The 16,176-nt window shown below is 38.9% G+C and overlaps 1 protein-coding gene and 1 pseudogene across 3 annotated transcripts in view; one reads left to right on the top strand and one right to left on the bottom strand.

The window, feature by feature from the left end:
- The first annotated feature begins 923 nt into the window (after positions 1-923).
- Positions 924-16,176, top strand: part of ZDHHC21 (zinc finger DHHC-type palmitoyltransferase 21) — a 74,499-nt gene continuing 59,246 nt past the window's right edge. Inside the window, exons 1-3 of one of the 2 annotated variants that reach the window (XM_017949869.3) lie at positions 924-1,164; positions 3,961-4,009; positions 9,972-10,101. The gene's annotated coding sequence lies outside the window, so the exon portion shown is untranslated. The remainder of the gene's footprint in view (positions 1,165-3,960; positions 4,010-9,971; positions 10,102-16,176) is intronic. The other variant, XR_001895857.3, reaches the window with a different exon arrangement.
- Positions 15,241-15,876, bottom strand: LOC101013039 (annotated as a pseudogene). Its single transcript, XR_638473.2, has one exon. The product of XR_638473.2 is annotated as a 60S ribosomal protein L17 pseudogene (transcript).

Below are 16,176 nucleotides of genomic sequence, written 5' to 3'. Positions count from 1 at the left end.
GGGGAAATGAACCAAATTAGTTGGAGCTAAGACTGGAGAGGTAGGTAGGGATGTGTCTGTGGAGGACTTTTAATCACATAAGGAGTACAGATTTTATACAACAGGTAGTATTTCTTCCACCAACACACTATCTCCTCCTGTGGCACGTGGGCACAAAGATCTAGCTCCACATTACTGCAGACGGTTTAACCTTCCCCAAACACCGTTCGGCTGGGGTGAGGTGGGAACGTTAGCAAATCTCTGGCGTTTGATGAAGATACTAAGTTAGACTGAGAGGTGGATTACTTGCATCGCTGAGTCCAAAAGTTGCCGGCTTTTGCAGGGATGGGAAAGCAGGAAACTTTTGGAGGTCTCCCAAAATATAAGAAAAGATTGTTTGGGTGTGGATTTAGGTTGAGGACAGGAACAGGAAATATCCTGGGATGTCTGAGGCAACCCAATAGAGGGTCTGAAGCGGACGAGACCATGTAATACAGTGCAATGCTTTTCCATCTTTACGGTGCACCTCTTAGGAGTCACCTGGTGACCTTGCTGAAGTGCAGGTACTGATTCAGCAGGCCTGAAATTGTGCATTTCTAAGATTGTGAGTTCCCAGAGGATGCCGATGCTGCAGACCGCGCTTTGAAGCAAGGTACCATGGGACATCCAGAACGCCTGCGGCGAGAGAGGCCTGCTGGCCACATCCCCTGAAGAAGGCAGGATACATGCAATCTTCTAAGCTAAAGTCCCCGTCCTGTCTCTCGGGAGAGGTGAGCAGTGAGGATATGGGGACAATGAGAAGGACGGCTCAAGCAGGGCTGGGGAGGGGCAGAGGTGCCCAGGCGCGCCAGGTGCAAGCGCTCAGGAGAGTGCGGTCGAACTGGGCCCGCGGTTCTGGGGCCGCGGCGCGATTGCAGGAGTTTCGGCCCTCAGCGGCTCCCATCGCGGCTCCCGGGAGCGAAGCGAGACGGCGACGGCTGCAGTCGTCCCTCCCCACGCGGGCGCGCGGGCATGCGGACACCCACTCGGCCGGTCCAGGCTCTCAGGCTCCCGGAAGCGGAAGGGAAGAGCGGCCCGGCCTGGGCGGCGGCGCCGGAGGAGGCGGAGGTGGCGCGACAGGAGGAGGGGAAAGAGCTGCTGGCGGCCGCGAGAGCTGCGGCGGCGAGAGGCGAGCCAGCCGCGACGGTGAGTGTGCAGGCGCGGGGCCGAAGCGGCCGCCCCCACCCCCGGCCCCCGCTGCGCCGCGCCGGGCCCGCCAGCCGCTGCTCCGCGCCGGGCCGCCCTCACCTGTCCCTGCACGCCCCCTGCACCTGCTCTGCTTGGAACCCCGGGGCTTCTCGGTGCCTCCCCGCCCCAGGCCTGGCCTTTCTCAGAGCGTCTTCTGCTAGAGATGCAGCCACCTGCTAAGTGCCCGTCCCTCAAACTGACGGTGGGGGGTTCCTGCTGTAGTTGAGATGGTGTTCGCTAGTTATTTATTTATTTTTAAAAAATCTATATCCTGAGTTTCTCGCTTGTAAACTACAGTTTCTGTCTCCGCACCCCCGTCTGGAGACCTACACTGGGATCCCTGGTTTCTCTGTGCTATTCCAGAGCTATTCATTCATTCCAGACTTCTGGTGTGAAGCTGCAGGGAGGACAAACAGTTTGCTCCTTTATTGACCTTCTCACTCCTCTTCTCTCGATCCAAAGAGATTTTCGGGAAAATGGCTTACGAATGGCAGCAGTTTGCACTTGTTACTGTTCACTATAGTAGGTCGCTGGATTATAACTGCAGAGTCCATTTAAGTTATGGTCTTTTTCAAGCTATATGTGGGTCACATTTTAAGATCCCTTGAGAGTCAGGGTGGTTGTCTGTATTATCAGGCTGAGAGGACATGACCAATTATTACTTTAAAATATTGCAATATAGCATTCCCTGAAAGTACAAGAGAAAAAAAAATCAAGGTCATTATGGGCGGGTCATAAATTATATTGTAAAGTTACAGTCCAAAGACGACCAACGATAATTAAGTGCAATTTAAAAAGATGTGTTAAATAGGTCCTCAGCCTACTGTGCTAATATGTGCACTTTTAAAAATTCACTGCCTTCCTTGTGGTAAGAATGATATTAATAACAGTCACCATTTGATGACTACTTAGTATGTGCCATTCCTGGATTAAAAGGCTTTTGGTGTAATATTAAATTCTTCCAACTCTTTAGATGTTACTTATTTTAAAGATAAAATTCAGAGAGATGCTCTATTTTTCCTTAGTTGTGCCATCTCTTAAAAGCAAAAAGATGTTTGAAGAATTGAGATGAGAAATCAATTGGAAAGAAAACCAAATGAGATTTGGTGTCATGAAAAGAAAAACTAGATTCTAGTCCCATTTCTGTCACTATCCAGCTGTGGGGTCATGGGTAGGGCAATGACCCATGTTATTTTCTGTATATCATCATAAATTCTTTAAGGCTCATTTTAGCTTTTCCATGCTTACTTGGAAAATGTTATGTTTTTAAATAATATAAGACCCTTTAACGTGTTGAAGGTACATTAAAAACATATACGATGTATTAGTAAAATTGTATCTAAATACAAGTTAAAATATATAGTTCCGTAATTGTTTTGGTGTAGTACTCTTCCAGAATTCATCATTTTCGATGGAAACAATTCTGTTAGATCCTTTCACACTGTTGAGATTTCTGTTAACATACTTGGGAAGCTGTAGTTGGAATAAATGAAATAGAACATCATTTAAAGAAAATAATGAGGACTGTGTCACTTTTGCCTATGAGGTGCTTTGTTTAACAAGATAAATCTAAGCGTTTAAAAATGCAGACACATAATCAGCTTAACAGGAAGTTCTGAGATAAGAATCAATGAATCATAACATTTGTACTTCTTATTTGCCTACTGCCTCATTTCTTTAACTCGTAATGACCGATTCAGAACCTATGGAAAAGCACATGAATAAAATAATGGTTTTATAAAATGTGACCCACATATAGCTTGAAAAAGACCGTGACTTAAATGGCCTCTGCAGTTACAATCCAGGGACTTGTTATAGTGAATAGTAACAAATGCAAGCTGCTGCCCTCCGTAAGCCATTTTCCCGAAAACCTCTTTGGATGGAGAGGAAAAGAGTGAGAAGGTCAATAAAGGAGCAAACTGTTTGTCCTCCTGCTAGTCTTATTATATAGTGGTTTAGTGAAGAAACTGCTGGAGAAGTTGAGTAATGTCTCCATGGAGCTGTTTTTCTGGAATTGGAATTGAATGTGACTCAATGAAAACTTCTTTAGCATAGGCGGTGACACAGTGGCAGTATCGGTACTACCAGGCAAAATGGGGAAGGCAAAGGAAAGGCTGCTTTTATTGCCAAGAGCTTCTTCCCTAAATTCAGTTTTATTTTATTTTAAGGAGTGTAACCTTTTATGTTGTTTTAGTAAAACATTAGGGCTCAGATTCAACTTTTCACATACATTAGTTATAATAGGCAATTTAGCATCTAGTAGAATAATCAGTGCTTAAATAACTTTTATTAAAGTTTAAAATACAGGTGAAATTGTTAAAACAGTTTTTATTGTTGAAAGTGATTTGTTAAGAATTCTTGATAAGTCAGGCTAGTTTAAAAAGCACATTTTCTTAGACATGTGAATCATCACTGCTCATTGATAGCTCCCTGAACAAAAATACCTTAGTATGATGGTAGTTTGTTTGTTTCGCTCTTTAGATCTAACCTGGGTAAAATTGTGACATTTTTGAAGTTTGCCTTCTGCCTTTCAAGCTGCTTTTTCCTCTGTGCTATTTCTCTCAGGGTAGATTCACCTTCTTCTCCATTTCAGAGATTCTCTTAACCTATGTGTTGCTCCTTCTACAAAAGGGCAGGTTGGGTAAAATAGGTATTTTACCATTCACTGATGAATTTTTTAAAATTCTAATGTAAAATGCTCAAGTGTGATATCAACCAGGCTTCTGATTTTAAGCTTTTTATCTGTAATTACAGAATGAAGAACTTTTTCACTTACTGCAGGATTTTCAGCTTCAGCAAGCAGGTGAGGAGAGATTTTTCTTATGATGTTAGTGTTCTTAAATCATGCCTGCTTTGGTAAAGCCTGGTGTGAAGGAAATCTAATTTAGTCTCCTACCCCCCACCCCACCCAATCTCTCTTGGTGCAGTGGGTACTAAAATGTAAGTAGCAGGCTTCCCCTTCCTTCTTGGAAGAACATACTTGATTCATATCCAGGAAAGGCCTGGGCCTCTTCATTTCTGACTTTTACTGTATCTGACGGTTTTTCCTTATGCTGATTTTGGAACAAAAGTTATCTGTTTTTCATCCCCATCCCTATCCTGCAATTAATCTTGCCCTTTCAGTCCCTTTTCCCACTCCTATCTCCCTAAATGAAAACTCCCACAGAGACATTTTGTACTGACTGAAACATTTGGTGGTCTTTAATTCATATCGCCCCACACCTCCCAAGCTATTTTTACTTTTTGTTAGAAGATTCTAATGAAGTGAGCTTGAGCTGGGGAGAATGGAGACCGAGGCTGCAGTGAGCTCTGATTGCAGCACTCCAGTCTGGACAACATAGTGAGACCCTGTCTCAGACAAACACACATAAAAAACAGTGCCCCAGTTACCTACTTTCTCTAAAGTTAAAGCAAGTTAATGCAAGTAGGGAAAAATAAAGGTAAATGCCTGTATTAGCAGTACTAATACTACTAGTACTAGTACTGCTAGTACAGGATAGTGTTAACAGTATTAATAATACTTCAGTGTAGTACTACTAATACAGTCATTTGTATTTATTTTTTACTCATGAGACTGGTAAACACAAAAGCAAATTTATGAGAAGAGCAACAGCTTATGCTCAGTTTTGCCCAGAATGTAATTTAAAAACTTAGTCTACAGAGTAGAGTCTTGAAACTTTTGATGGTGCATGCACGTATGTTATGCTTTGACACTTTGTCCACCCACATTTTTACAGTCTTCCTGGAAAACTCAGCAATTGATTCAGAATCCCTGCTTGCATTGTACTTTCTTTATTAGCTTCTGAAATCAAGTACTGATTTTCTTTCACACTTTTTTTCTTTGCTCACCAGTCCTGCTTTTACTTGAAAGTGATTTACTTTAGGGGCTTTAATTCAGTCATTCTATTTTTTTTTTTTAGATGGGGTCTTGCTCTGCTGCCCAGGCCGTAGTGCAGTGGGGCAATCTCGGCTCACTGCAAGCTCCTCCTCCCAGGTTCACGCCATTCTTCTGCCTCAGCCTCCTGAGTAGCTGGGACTACAGGCGCCCACTACCACACCTGGCTAATTTTTGTATTTTTAGTAGAGACAGAGTTTCACCGTGTTAGCCAGGATAGTCTCGATCTCCTGACCTCGTGATCTGCCCACCTCGACCTTCTAAAGTGCTGGGATTACAGGCGTGAGCCACCGTGCCCGGCCTAGTTCAGTCATTCTATTTTAGATCAAATCTCTATTTTTGGTTTTCTGCTTAAAGAACCCCCCCCCCCCCCCGCCAGCCAACATGTAGAAATACAGCTTCAGCTAGTGTAATACTAGCTGAAGGGCTCTCATATTTGAAGTTTTTTTTAACTTGTTCAGACTTTAGAAAAGTAGATAACGGGGCATATTTTGTTGTTCTTGTGCTTGTTTTGTTTTTTGTTTGAGACAGAGTCTCACTGTTGCCCAGGCTGGAGTGCAGTATAGTCAGAGCTCACTGCAACCTTGGTCTCCATCTCCCTGGCTTAAGCGATCCTCCCACTTCAGCCTTCCAATAAGCTGGAACTACAGACGAGTGCCCCCACACCCGGCTGGCTTTCTGTTTGTTCGTTTTTTGTTGTTGTTGTTGTTTTTGAGACAGAGTCTTGCTCTGTCTCCCAGGCTGGAGTGCAGTGGGGCAATCTCAGTTCGCTGCAAACTCTGCCTCCTGGGTTCAAGTCTCAGCCTACCGAGTAGCTGGAATTACAGGTACCCGCCATCACATCTGGCTGATCTTTGTATTTTTAGTAGAGATGGGGTTTCACCGTGTTGGCCAGGTTGGTCTTGAACTCCTGACCTCAGGTGATCCACCCGCCTCGGCCTCCCAAAGTGCTGGGATTACAGGCATGAGCCACTGCTGTTTTTTTTTTAACTAGAGACTAGGTCTGGCTATGTTGCCCAGGCTGCTCTGGATCTCCTTAGCTCAAGCAGTCCTACCCAACTCACCTCCCAAGTGTTATGATTACAGGCAAGAGCAGGCCCTGGGGTATTGTTAAACCGTTTCATTACTTTTAATGATGGGGACCCAGAAACATTGTTTCATTCTGGAGTTTGTAAAACTAGAAGTAAAACTTATCTTTCACTTTCCCTTCCTCTCCTCTCTCCTTCACTCCCCTGTAAAGTCAGCATTTTGGAGGTGCTGCTTTGCCAGGCAATTTCTCTTTTAAGCATGACAGCAACTGTGTAAGTTGACATTTTTATCTCCATTTTACAGATGGTCAAACTGAAGCTTGAAAATAAACTGAAGCTTGGAAAGTGAATAAGAGACTGTGTCATAATTTCTCTTTTAACATCTGTAGAAGATTAATTTTTTAATCTGTTGATAATCAACTGAATATCTATGTAATATTTAAAAAATTGAATTCCTAATTGCCAGGGAGAGCGTGATTTTTACAGAGAATTATTTAACTGCCTACACTTGACCAGTTTTCAGAGTAGAATGATATCAGAAGTCAAAAAGTTTTATAAATATGTTTTTAGCTGTAACTGTGCTTTCTAAATTCATTGTTGGCTGTAATTAATAAGTTTAAAATTTCATGTATTCATCTAATAAGCATTTTCTCTTGGCACTGTGGAAAAAAAAATTTGGTGTGTTTGAAAACTTAGCTTGTAAATTGTTGATTGTATTCTTTCAGGCGTAGCAATATCAAAAATATTTAATGACATATAGTTTTGAAACTTTGGAATTGTTTTGTTATTCCGATTTTTTGGGTGTTTAGGCCCAACATTACTTTTGTTTGTTTGTTTTGTTTTTGAGACAGGGCCTTGCTCTTGCACCCAGACTGGAACGCAGTGGCACGATGATCTCTGCTCACTGCAGCTTCCGCCTCCTGGGTTCAAGCTTCTAGTGATTCTCATGCCTCAGGCTCCCCAGTAGCTGGGATTACAGGCGGGCGCCACTATGCCTGGCTAGTTTTTGTATTTTTGGTAGAGACAGAGTTTCACCATGTTGGCCAGGCCAGTCTCAAACTCCTGACCTCAGATGATCTGCCCACCTTGGCCTCCCAAAGTGCTGGGGTTACGGGCATGAACCACTGTTCCTGGCCCAGCATTACTTTTATTACCACATAGATGAGATTTGATTTCTAGCGGTGGTGGTGTTTATCTAGTACTGAAATACGAATCTCATTTCAGAGTCTGCAGTGTAGCTCTGATAACTATAAATGTAAAGTAGGATTTTTCTTGATTTTAAGCCAGTGAGTGACTGGGATTTGACTCATGGGTGATTGACGTGTGCTATAACCTACTAACGTTACTGACAGAAACTACTATTTTGCTGAAACATTAGGAAGCCACTCTCAAGTCACAGACTTAGCAGCATTATTGTTTTTGGCCATGTTTCAAAAACGTTTTGTTGTACCACATTTAATTCTGTTTGAGTTTTTTCCTGAAAGAGTTCATTTATTTGCCATTGGGGTAGCAGCTCTTTAACTTTTTTATTTTTTTGAGATTAAGTCTCGCCCTGTTGCCCAGGCTGGAGTGCAGTGGTGCAATCTCTGCTCACTGCAACCTCTGCCTCTTGGGTTCAAGCGATTCTCGTGCCTTAACGTCGTAAGTAGTTGTGATTACAGGCACACACTACCATGCCCAGCTTATTTTTGTATTTTTGGTGAAGACAGGGTTTTGCCGTGTTTGCCAGACTGATCTTGAACTCCTGACCTCAAATGATCCTCCCACCTCAGCCTCCCGAAGTGCTGGGATTACAGGCATGAGCCACTGTACCCAGCCTTTAACTTTGTAATTCTGTGTTTAGTCTCTAAAAAGCAAAGGTGCAGCCAAGGAGCCCACTTTAGATTAGCTTAAAAAGTTAAGAGTAGAAACAAAGTTCATTTGACAATCTAACAATTATGGACCATAGAGAAGTTGACCTTGGGAGGAAATACAAGTTCCCTGCCCCCCACAAATATATAAAGGCAAAAGAAATGTAATGGTAATAATTTTGGTGTGTTTTTTACATTCTCAGTATTTAATAGTTTGCTATTGCTGTGGTAACCAGCACACTTAACACACTTGTAACTTGTCCTTTGTTTCCTGTCTTGGAGAATGGTTCCACCCTTCACCTAGATCCTAATGTGAAACTTGGGAGCCATCCTAGTCTGCCCTTTGCTCCCAATTGATCTCTAAGCCCTATCAGTTTTATTTATTTAAGTTCTCCCAGATCTGCCCTTTTTCAGTATACCTCCTGTCTTAAGTGTCACTACCCCACCCACTTACACACACACACTATTCCCCTTATCAGTTACCATTTTTGGGGTGCTTACCCCATGTGCCCTTATCATTTCTTGCCGGGTTAACAGTTGCATGTAGTCAATCTCAGTGCTTTATCAGTCCACCAAAATTCAGCCCTCAGATTGTGTCTGTTCTTCCGAAAATGCAAATTTGATCATGGCGTTTTACTGCCTAAAATCCCTGAGTGGTTTTCCACTGTGTTCAAGGTGAAATCCAAACTCATTGGCATGGTTTAACAGTGTTTTTCAATCTGAGGATCTACCTGTGGGTCATGAAATCGGTTTAGTAGGCTATGACCAGTATTATACATTTTTATTAAAGTAAAATAAATAGGTTGCAGTGGTACCCAACTGTAGTGCCAGCGGCCCAGGAGGCTGAGGCAGGAGGATTGCTTGAGCCCAGTGTGCTATGATCGCACCTGGGAATAGCCACTGCACTCCAGCGTGGCAACATAGTCAGACTCAGTCTAAAAAAAAAAAAAAAAAAAGAAAGAATAGCAATATCAGCGTGTGTCATATGTAGTAAGGGTAAATATCACTTCATTAAACTTTTTTAGTTATTCATATATATCTGTGTGTACTAGTAATGTTATAAAATTTATTAGAGTTGGTTGTGGTCAAAAGGATGAACGTCTTACCCCATTCTATATGCAGTGATTCTTGTTATTTCAGTTTACTCAGATTTCCTTTGCCTGCTTTTATGCCTTTGCTTTTTCTGTTCTCTTGGTCTGAAGAGTCTCCATTCTTCATCTAGCAAACTCACAGGGTTTGTTGTCTTCAGGAATCTTTTCCTGATGGCTATGTACCGTAAGAAATAAATTTTGTAATATGACCTATGAACCAATATCCTTAACATATGAGGTAGCAGTCTTGTCCCCTTGCCCTCTTTCTTAACTTGTCTTACTGGTCTTGTCTGTTTGCTAGTCTGCCTCCATTGAAGATAGAGTCTTTCTTTTTCATCTATACCCTGTGTTAAAGTGTAGTATGTATAGTAGTTAAATGTTGATTGAGTTAATAAAATAGTGCATCAGTGTATGTTATATACAGCACTTTACAGTATATATTTTTAAGCCTGAATTGTAGAAACTGACTTATGTTTGACTCTCTTAATGGTTTCATTACAGGAGGATTAACTGTCTTAAAACATTTTAAATTAAAACTTCCATTTTAAGCTGTTTATCTTTGTTTATGAATTGTGATTATGTACTTCTAGCAGAATCTGTTGTTATTTTGTGACTTGTGGCCAAGGAAGTGTGTAATGGAGCCCAAATACTGAACATACAATGCTTATTTGATTTTATGGGAAGTGGGTGATTTTAAAAGAGAGACTCTTATGTATAATGGTAACCAAATGCAAATTCTAAGGGGATGGGTGGGATAAGAAAGCACAGAATCAAATGGAGTTGAATTTTTTTGTTCTTATTTCTAAATTTAAGACATTTGTAATTGGCATTTTGACAGAATATTTAGTTGCTTATCGTTTTTATCTTTGTGAGAAATCATTGTTTCTTAAACCATTAATAGGTCCTCATGGAAAACTGTTCTTGAAGAGAGATCCATTTGGTGGGATATAATTAAAAAAAATGAATCAAAAGAAAATCTCTAAATGCTGGTGCCAGAAAAATTACAGCACACCTCAGTGAATTTGCAAGTGGTAAGTTTGCTTTTGATTTTACATGGTAATGTATTTTTGAATTATGTGCCATAGTATCCTTGGAGTCTTATGCTTAGATGCACTTAATTGTCAGTTAGCAAATGTAGTTACTTTATGTTTATTTAAAAGTTTTTATACTAAGTTTTAACCAAATCTGTTTTCTTAAATAAGACTTTTTCCGTAGAGAAAAATAATCTGTAAAGAATAAGTTTGGGAAACATCTTATCGTAAGTGTTACATGGCTTTACAGCAAATCCTTCCGTGCTTCATTTTTAAAAATAATTTTAAAAGCATTTATTATAAGGATAATATATAGTGACAAAGAGGCCTAAATTAAACATTTTGTTTGTAAGTTTAGTATCTCTTAGGTTATCTTTATTTTTAAGTTAATTGAAAAGAATTTAGAAGTACATGGCTGTTGATAAACTTAGAAGAACATATAAATATTTGAAAGCCTTCCTTCTCACTACTCCTTTCTCAGCCCATTGAGAGCAGTTTGGTTGGTCTGTTTTCTTGCAGTCTTTTTTTCCTGCCCTTGTGCAGAAATTACTTATGCACATACAAACATATTTTTTCTAACAAAAATGTTATATAAACTGTTCTATAATTTGCTTCCCCCAACACTTAATTTTGAAAAATTTCCAACAGAAGCATTGAATTTTATTGTGTAACATCTGAATACCTATCACTTAGATTCCTAACTAACATTTTAACAAATTTCAGCATGTTCATGTATCTTTTATCCATTTTGTTATTAATTTGGGGGATTCATTTCAAAGTAAATTGCAGACATCAGTATGCTTTCCCTCTACATAATTCAGTATACATATTGTTAATTAGGGCTCAGTATTGGTTTACAGTTTCTTAAAGGTAAATTTACATACCTGACATGCAACAATCTTAAGTGTACATTTGCTGAGTTTTGACAAATTCATACATCTTTGTAACTCTGACTCCATTATCAATAGAAACATACTTATTAGCACCACAGAGAGTTCCCTCATGCCTGTTTCTGGTCTGTCTCTATCCCTGTCTCTTTCCAGAAAGCCAGTTAAAGTCTCTTCCCTCTCCACTCCTAACGGATTTTGTCTATGTCACTTGTTTTATTCACTCAGCAGTATGTAGTGGGTAGTTATAGGCAGATCTAAATCTGCCTTCTTTTCTGCCTTAAAAAAAAATTGCAATAGCTTGGAAATAGTTTACACTATGGGTGTATTAGAATTTATTTGATCATTCCCTTTTCTCTGCATGGACATTTAGATTGTGCCATGCTTTCGTGATTACGTAAAGTGCTATATCCTTGTACATCCTCGTATATGAATATACGGTCTCAGGAGTACTTTTGTAGGTAATAGTAAAAATAAAACTGCTGGGTAAAAGGGTTTTACTTTTTGATACATACTGCCAAATTGCCCTCCCAAGATGATTGTATCAGTTTACATGCCCACCAGTAATGTATGAGAGTGTCCTTTTTTTCTGTGCCCTCTTAACATTGGATATCATCTTTCTAAAAGTTTTTCAGTACAATACATGAAAAATGTACCTTGTTATTTATTTCACATTTTCCTAATCAGTAATGATTAGCCATTGGATTTCTTTCCCTTTGTGAATTGCTTCTTTATATATTTACATTGTATGCCTCTTGTCAGTCATGTGTTGTATTTTTTCCAGGAATGCTTTGTCTTTTAACTTTGCTTTTCATGTGTTTTGGGCTTCAGATGTGTTCATTTTTATCTGGTCAGACATGGCTGATGGGTCTTCATTGTGAAGGCCTTCCTTCTTCCAGGAATATGAAACCACTTGCTACTCTAATACTTTTCCTTTTAATGAAATTTAGAAGAAAAAGATAAATCATTGTGAACTGAAGTGCCAGGAAAAATTTCAAATGGAGAATGAGATTCAAATTGGCCTTGAAGTCTGAGTTGAATTTGGATGGAGTAAGCAGAATGGTAGGGACGTTTCAGATAGGAGGAATGACTAATGGAATATCGTCGAACAGTGGTAACAAGACCCCTTAGGCTGAGGTGAAGAGTCATATAAAACTGTAAGCATAGACATATGTGTTTGGATATATTTCTTGGTAATTATTTTGGCTAATCTTTATGATTTTCTAAAATCTGCATCTTGATGTTATAGTTTTCTGTTCATTAATAGTTTTGTCATTTTCATAGTGACTTGAGTATTCTTCTTGAGGAGAATATGTGGTGAAATAAAGTTGCCTGAAAAGGCAAAAAATGGTAGTATTCCACTGGAATAAGTTGAACATTATAAATATTTACTCAGTGTGGTTTATTAGAGTGAAGTTATAATTGTTTTTAAAGTTTGTGCTGTAGTAATTTACATCATTTAGTCCCTGTAATCGACTATAGTTACCAGATAGCAATCTTAAAAAAAGTTGAAGTACCAGTATATCCACTAGTTACTTAATCAGAGTTTTGAGTTATGAGCTCACCATTTAATATACAAATTAGTATGTTGGAATCTCCTGGTAATGAAAGTATTTTATGAATGCTGTCCTTAAGACCAAGTAACAGCATTGTGTTCAGTTTGGTCGTTGCTCAGGATGTGTAATAGTTCCTCTTCAGCCATAAGCCACGCCTGGTAGATATTAATTGAGTGGAGAGATGATCTTGCACCTCTTCCAGTTACGCATTTGTGGTTTGTCATCTGATTTGGAGCACTTGGAAGATCACTGTTTTGTGTTCTGCAACCCAATTGAGAGGATTATGTGGAGTTAAGTTTTACCAGTCAGGTATTTTAAAAAATATATTCAACATCTTATTTGTTTGTTGTTATATTTTTCTATCCTGTGCTCACTTTTCCTTAGGGATACTTGCTCTTTTAGAGATTGTCATCTATGTGTGTTTACATCCAGGAAAAATGGATATATTTTAAACTCTACTTTTCACTTTGTAATTTTTTTTTTGTTGTGAGAGATCTCTTCTAGTGATAAAGAAAAATTTGTTGTTCTGTAGTGGAGGAGAATAAAAATGGAGTTCAAAAATGAATATTTGATAATTTTGCCACTTGTTTTGCTGGCTTATGTACTTTTCTGTTTCTAAAGTTAATAAATTTAGAAATAAGTAATGAAGTTACTCTCATATATACTTAATGAAATTCATGTTCTGTTTTTAGTCTTGAATAGAACTCAAACGTTAATAATAATATTGAACATGTTGAAAGAGCACTTGTCATTTCTTTTAGCACTTGATAGTTGGCAAGGCTAAAAAATTAACATTGTCTTGAATGTTTCTCTTTTTGACTGTGTAGATAGCTTACCATTTGTATTTGAGATTCCTTTATTAAAATGATTCTTAGCAAATTAAATAGCATGCTTTATCCTGACTTTCTTCATTTTAATGATACCAATCTGTCTTTTGATTTTTAAATTAAAAGATAAGTAAATGAAACTTTTATTAGTTTAGTGGCCTAGGCACTATTTCTATTTTAGAATTCATACACAAGTTAGAATATATCTGATGTAAACCATTGAGTGGTATTGCATTTGGGTTCTTTTTTTTTTTTTTTCTGCTTCCCCAATATTTGCAGGATCTGGGGATGAGAAAACGGGGGTATTCTTTTAAAATTAAGTATTCCTTAGTGTCTTTTCCTTTGTTTCAGTAGCTTTATAGCTTGAAGAACATTGGCAAGGCCTCTAAGGGATGGTACCCTGAGGCTTTTCAATTGATTATGAATTGTTCTTAGAATGAAGTGGACTGGGATATAGGCTGAAAATCTGGGAGTCACCCTTGACACTTTCCCCTGTAACACCTAATATCTAATCAACCAGAAAGTCAGACTGGTTTGATTCTAACAATTGCTCCTTTCTGCAAACCTAATTTTGGCTTTTGCCTTCTCTTAGCCTAATGGATCTCTGTCTTTAATTTTATCATTCACACCAGAGCTTCAGTAATTTATTCACAGTACACATTTCATCATGTTAATCCCCTGCTTCAATAGCTTTCTATTGCCAAAGAATTCAGTCTTAGCATTCTAACATGGCATCTTTATGGCCTTCATGATATAGGCCCGTATTTCTTAGCACTCACTCTCCACAGAAAGCTTTATGATTTGTGATGGCAGGTTGTAATACCTCCCACAGTTTCTACTCTTGCTCCTGCTATTCCTTCTGTTTGCAGTATTGTTGTCACTTTTCATTGCTTAGATAACTTTTACTAACCTTCTAAGACTGAATTCAGGTTTCATCTCTTATAGGAAGACTTAGTTTATCTAGTCCCATCTTCTGTGCCCCTATTAACATGTTGTCCGCAAATCTGGAACTTACCATATTGAGCCTTTTTTCTGATTCTTTTTCCCATTAGACTGTTTTAAGCAAAGACCATGTCTTCATCATTGTATCTGCAGTGTTTAGCAAGTAATGGGTGTGTAGTGGAGGCTCAGTGAATATTTGTTGAACTAAGTAAGTTCAACTCATTGTGGTAACACTGAAGTGTTTGTGAAGCTCATGGGTCAGTGGTTCGTAGACACCAGTCAGCTGTTATCAGACTCTTGCAGAGCATTTTACAACATTTTATTGCTTTTTGAGCTTTATGAAGAATTATGATTCAGTAAATGTAGAATGGGGTCTGGGGATATGTATTTTTAAAAAGCTCCCCAGGTGTTTTTGGTTTTCTTACAGGCTAGAGAACCATTGTCCTAGTTTATTATTATACCATTACATTTTATGTAAAAGGTGCCCTCTAGACTTTATGCAACAATTTATTATTTCAGCCTTGGAAGTTGTATCTACCAAAGTATGGATGTATTTTAAGTCACTTTTTTGGTACCATATATATATATATGGTATATATATATATATAGAAGTATTTTAACTCCTTAAGTGTCTCATTGAGGGATCTGTTAGCATATTGTTAACACTCAACTAAGAAAAGCCTCATTTAAACAGGAGTCTTCTTGAATTGATCATGATGAGATTTGCTGGGCTTCATTCTATGAATTTTAGTATTTTTGGCAATTTGTAATTTTCACTTTTTGTCATTTTTCAAAATCCTTAAAAAATGTTTTATTGTAGTTTAAAATTAAACTAAAGTGCACAGTTCTGAAGTATACAGCTCAGTGAATGTTTACATATGTATATACCCATAAAGTACCACCCGGGTCAAGATATGGAACATTTTCTTTTTTTTCCTTTTAATTACATTTATTTTAATGCTGAATTTACTCCCGTGCCATAAGTTTTTGTTCCTTCAGTTTCTTCTGGGATATCTTTTTCTTCTGGGCAACTTCCTCTTCTGGTTTAGGAACAATCTGTTCCTTTTCAGTAAGGATCATCTCAATGTGGCAGGGAGAGCTCATGTATGGGTTAATGCGACCATGAGCTCTGTAGGTTCGTCGGCGCATCTTAGGTGCTTTGTTCACTTGGATATGCTCGATGACCAGAGAATCTACATCTAAACCCTTAAGTTCAGCATTACTGTCTGCATTTTTAAGCATGTGCAGCAAAAATTCAGCACTCTTCTTGGGCCACCGACCTTGTGTCCAGCCCCACTGCTTGGCCTGGGCATACCTGCCAACTCCACCATTGTAACGTCGGAATGGTACGCACTGTTGCTGTAAAGTGACATCTTTCAGATACTTCGTGGCTTTTCGAATATGCATACCCTTGATGGCCTGGGCAGTTTCACGAGTGTTCTTAAAGTGAACACGAAGATTGGAACCTCTTGATTTGCATGATTTCGTGGGGTTCTCCGGGTCAAGTGAATAGCGAACCATTTTCACAGATTACCTCAGGCCGCTTAGGGAAAGAGGAAGCAAGATAGGGAACATTTTCAAACCCTTCAAAGGTTCTCTCATGTTCCTTTTCAGTTAACATACACCCGGTCACCACAAGATAACCACCATTTTGACTTGTGTGACCATCAGTCTTCTGATTAAAGCTACTAAAAATTTTTGTACGTAATCTTTTGGTGGACATGTGTATTCATTTCTTTTGGGTTTACACGGGAAGTTCAACTCATTGTAGTAAGGTCTGGGTTAAGGACAAACTTGTGTTTTAAATTCAGTAGATGATTCCAATTTATATCTGTGATAGCAATTCATAATGAAACATTGAAA

The sequence above is a fragment of the Papio anubis genome, chromosome 13 (genome assembly GCF_008728515.1).
Source record: "Papio anubis isolate 15944 chromosome 13, Panubis1.0, whole genome shotgun sequence".
In the NCBI taxonomy this organism is placed as follows: Eukaryota; Metazoa; Chordata; class Mammalia; order Primates; family Cercopithecidae; genus Papio; species Papio anubis.
The sequence above is the reverse complement of the archived record's forward strand: the minus strand, read 5'-3'. Positions and strand labels throughout refer to the sequence as shown.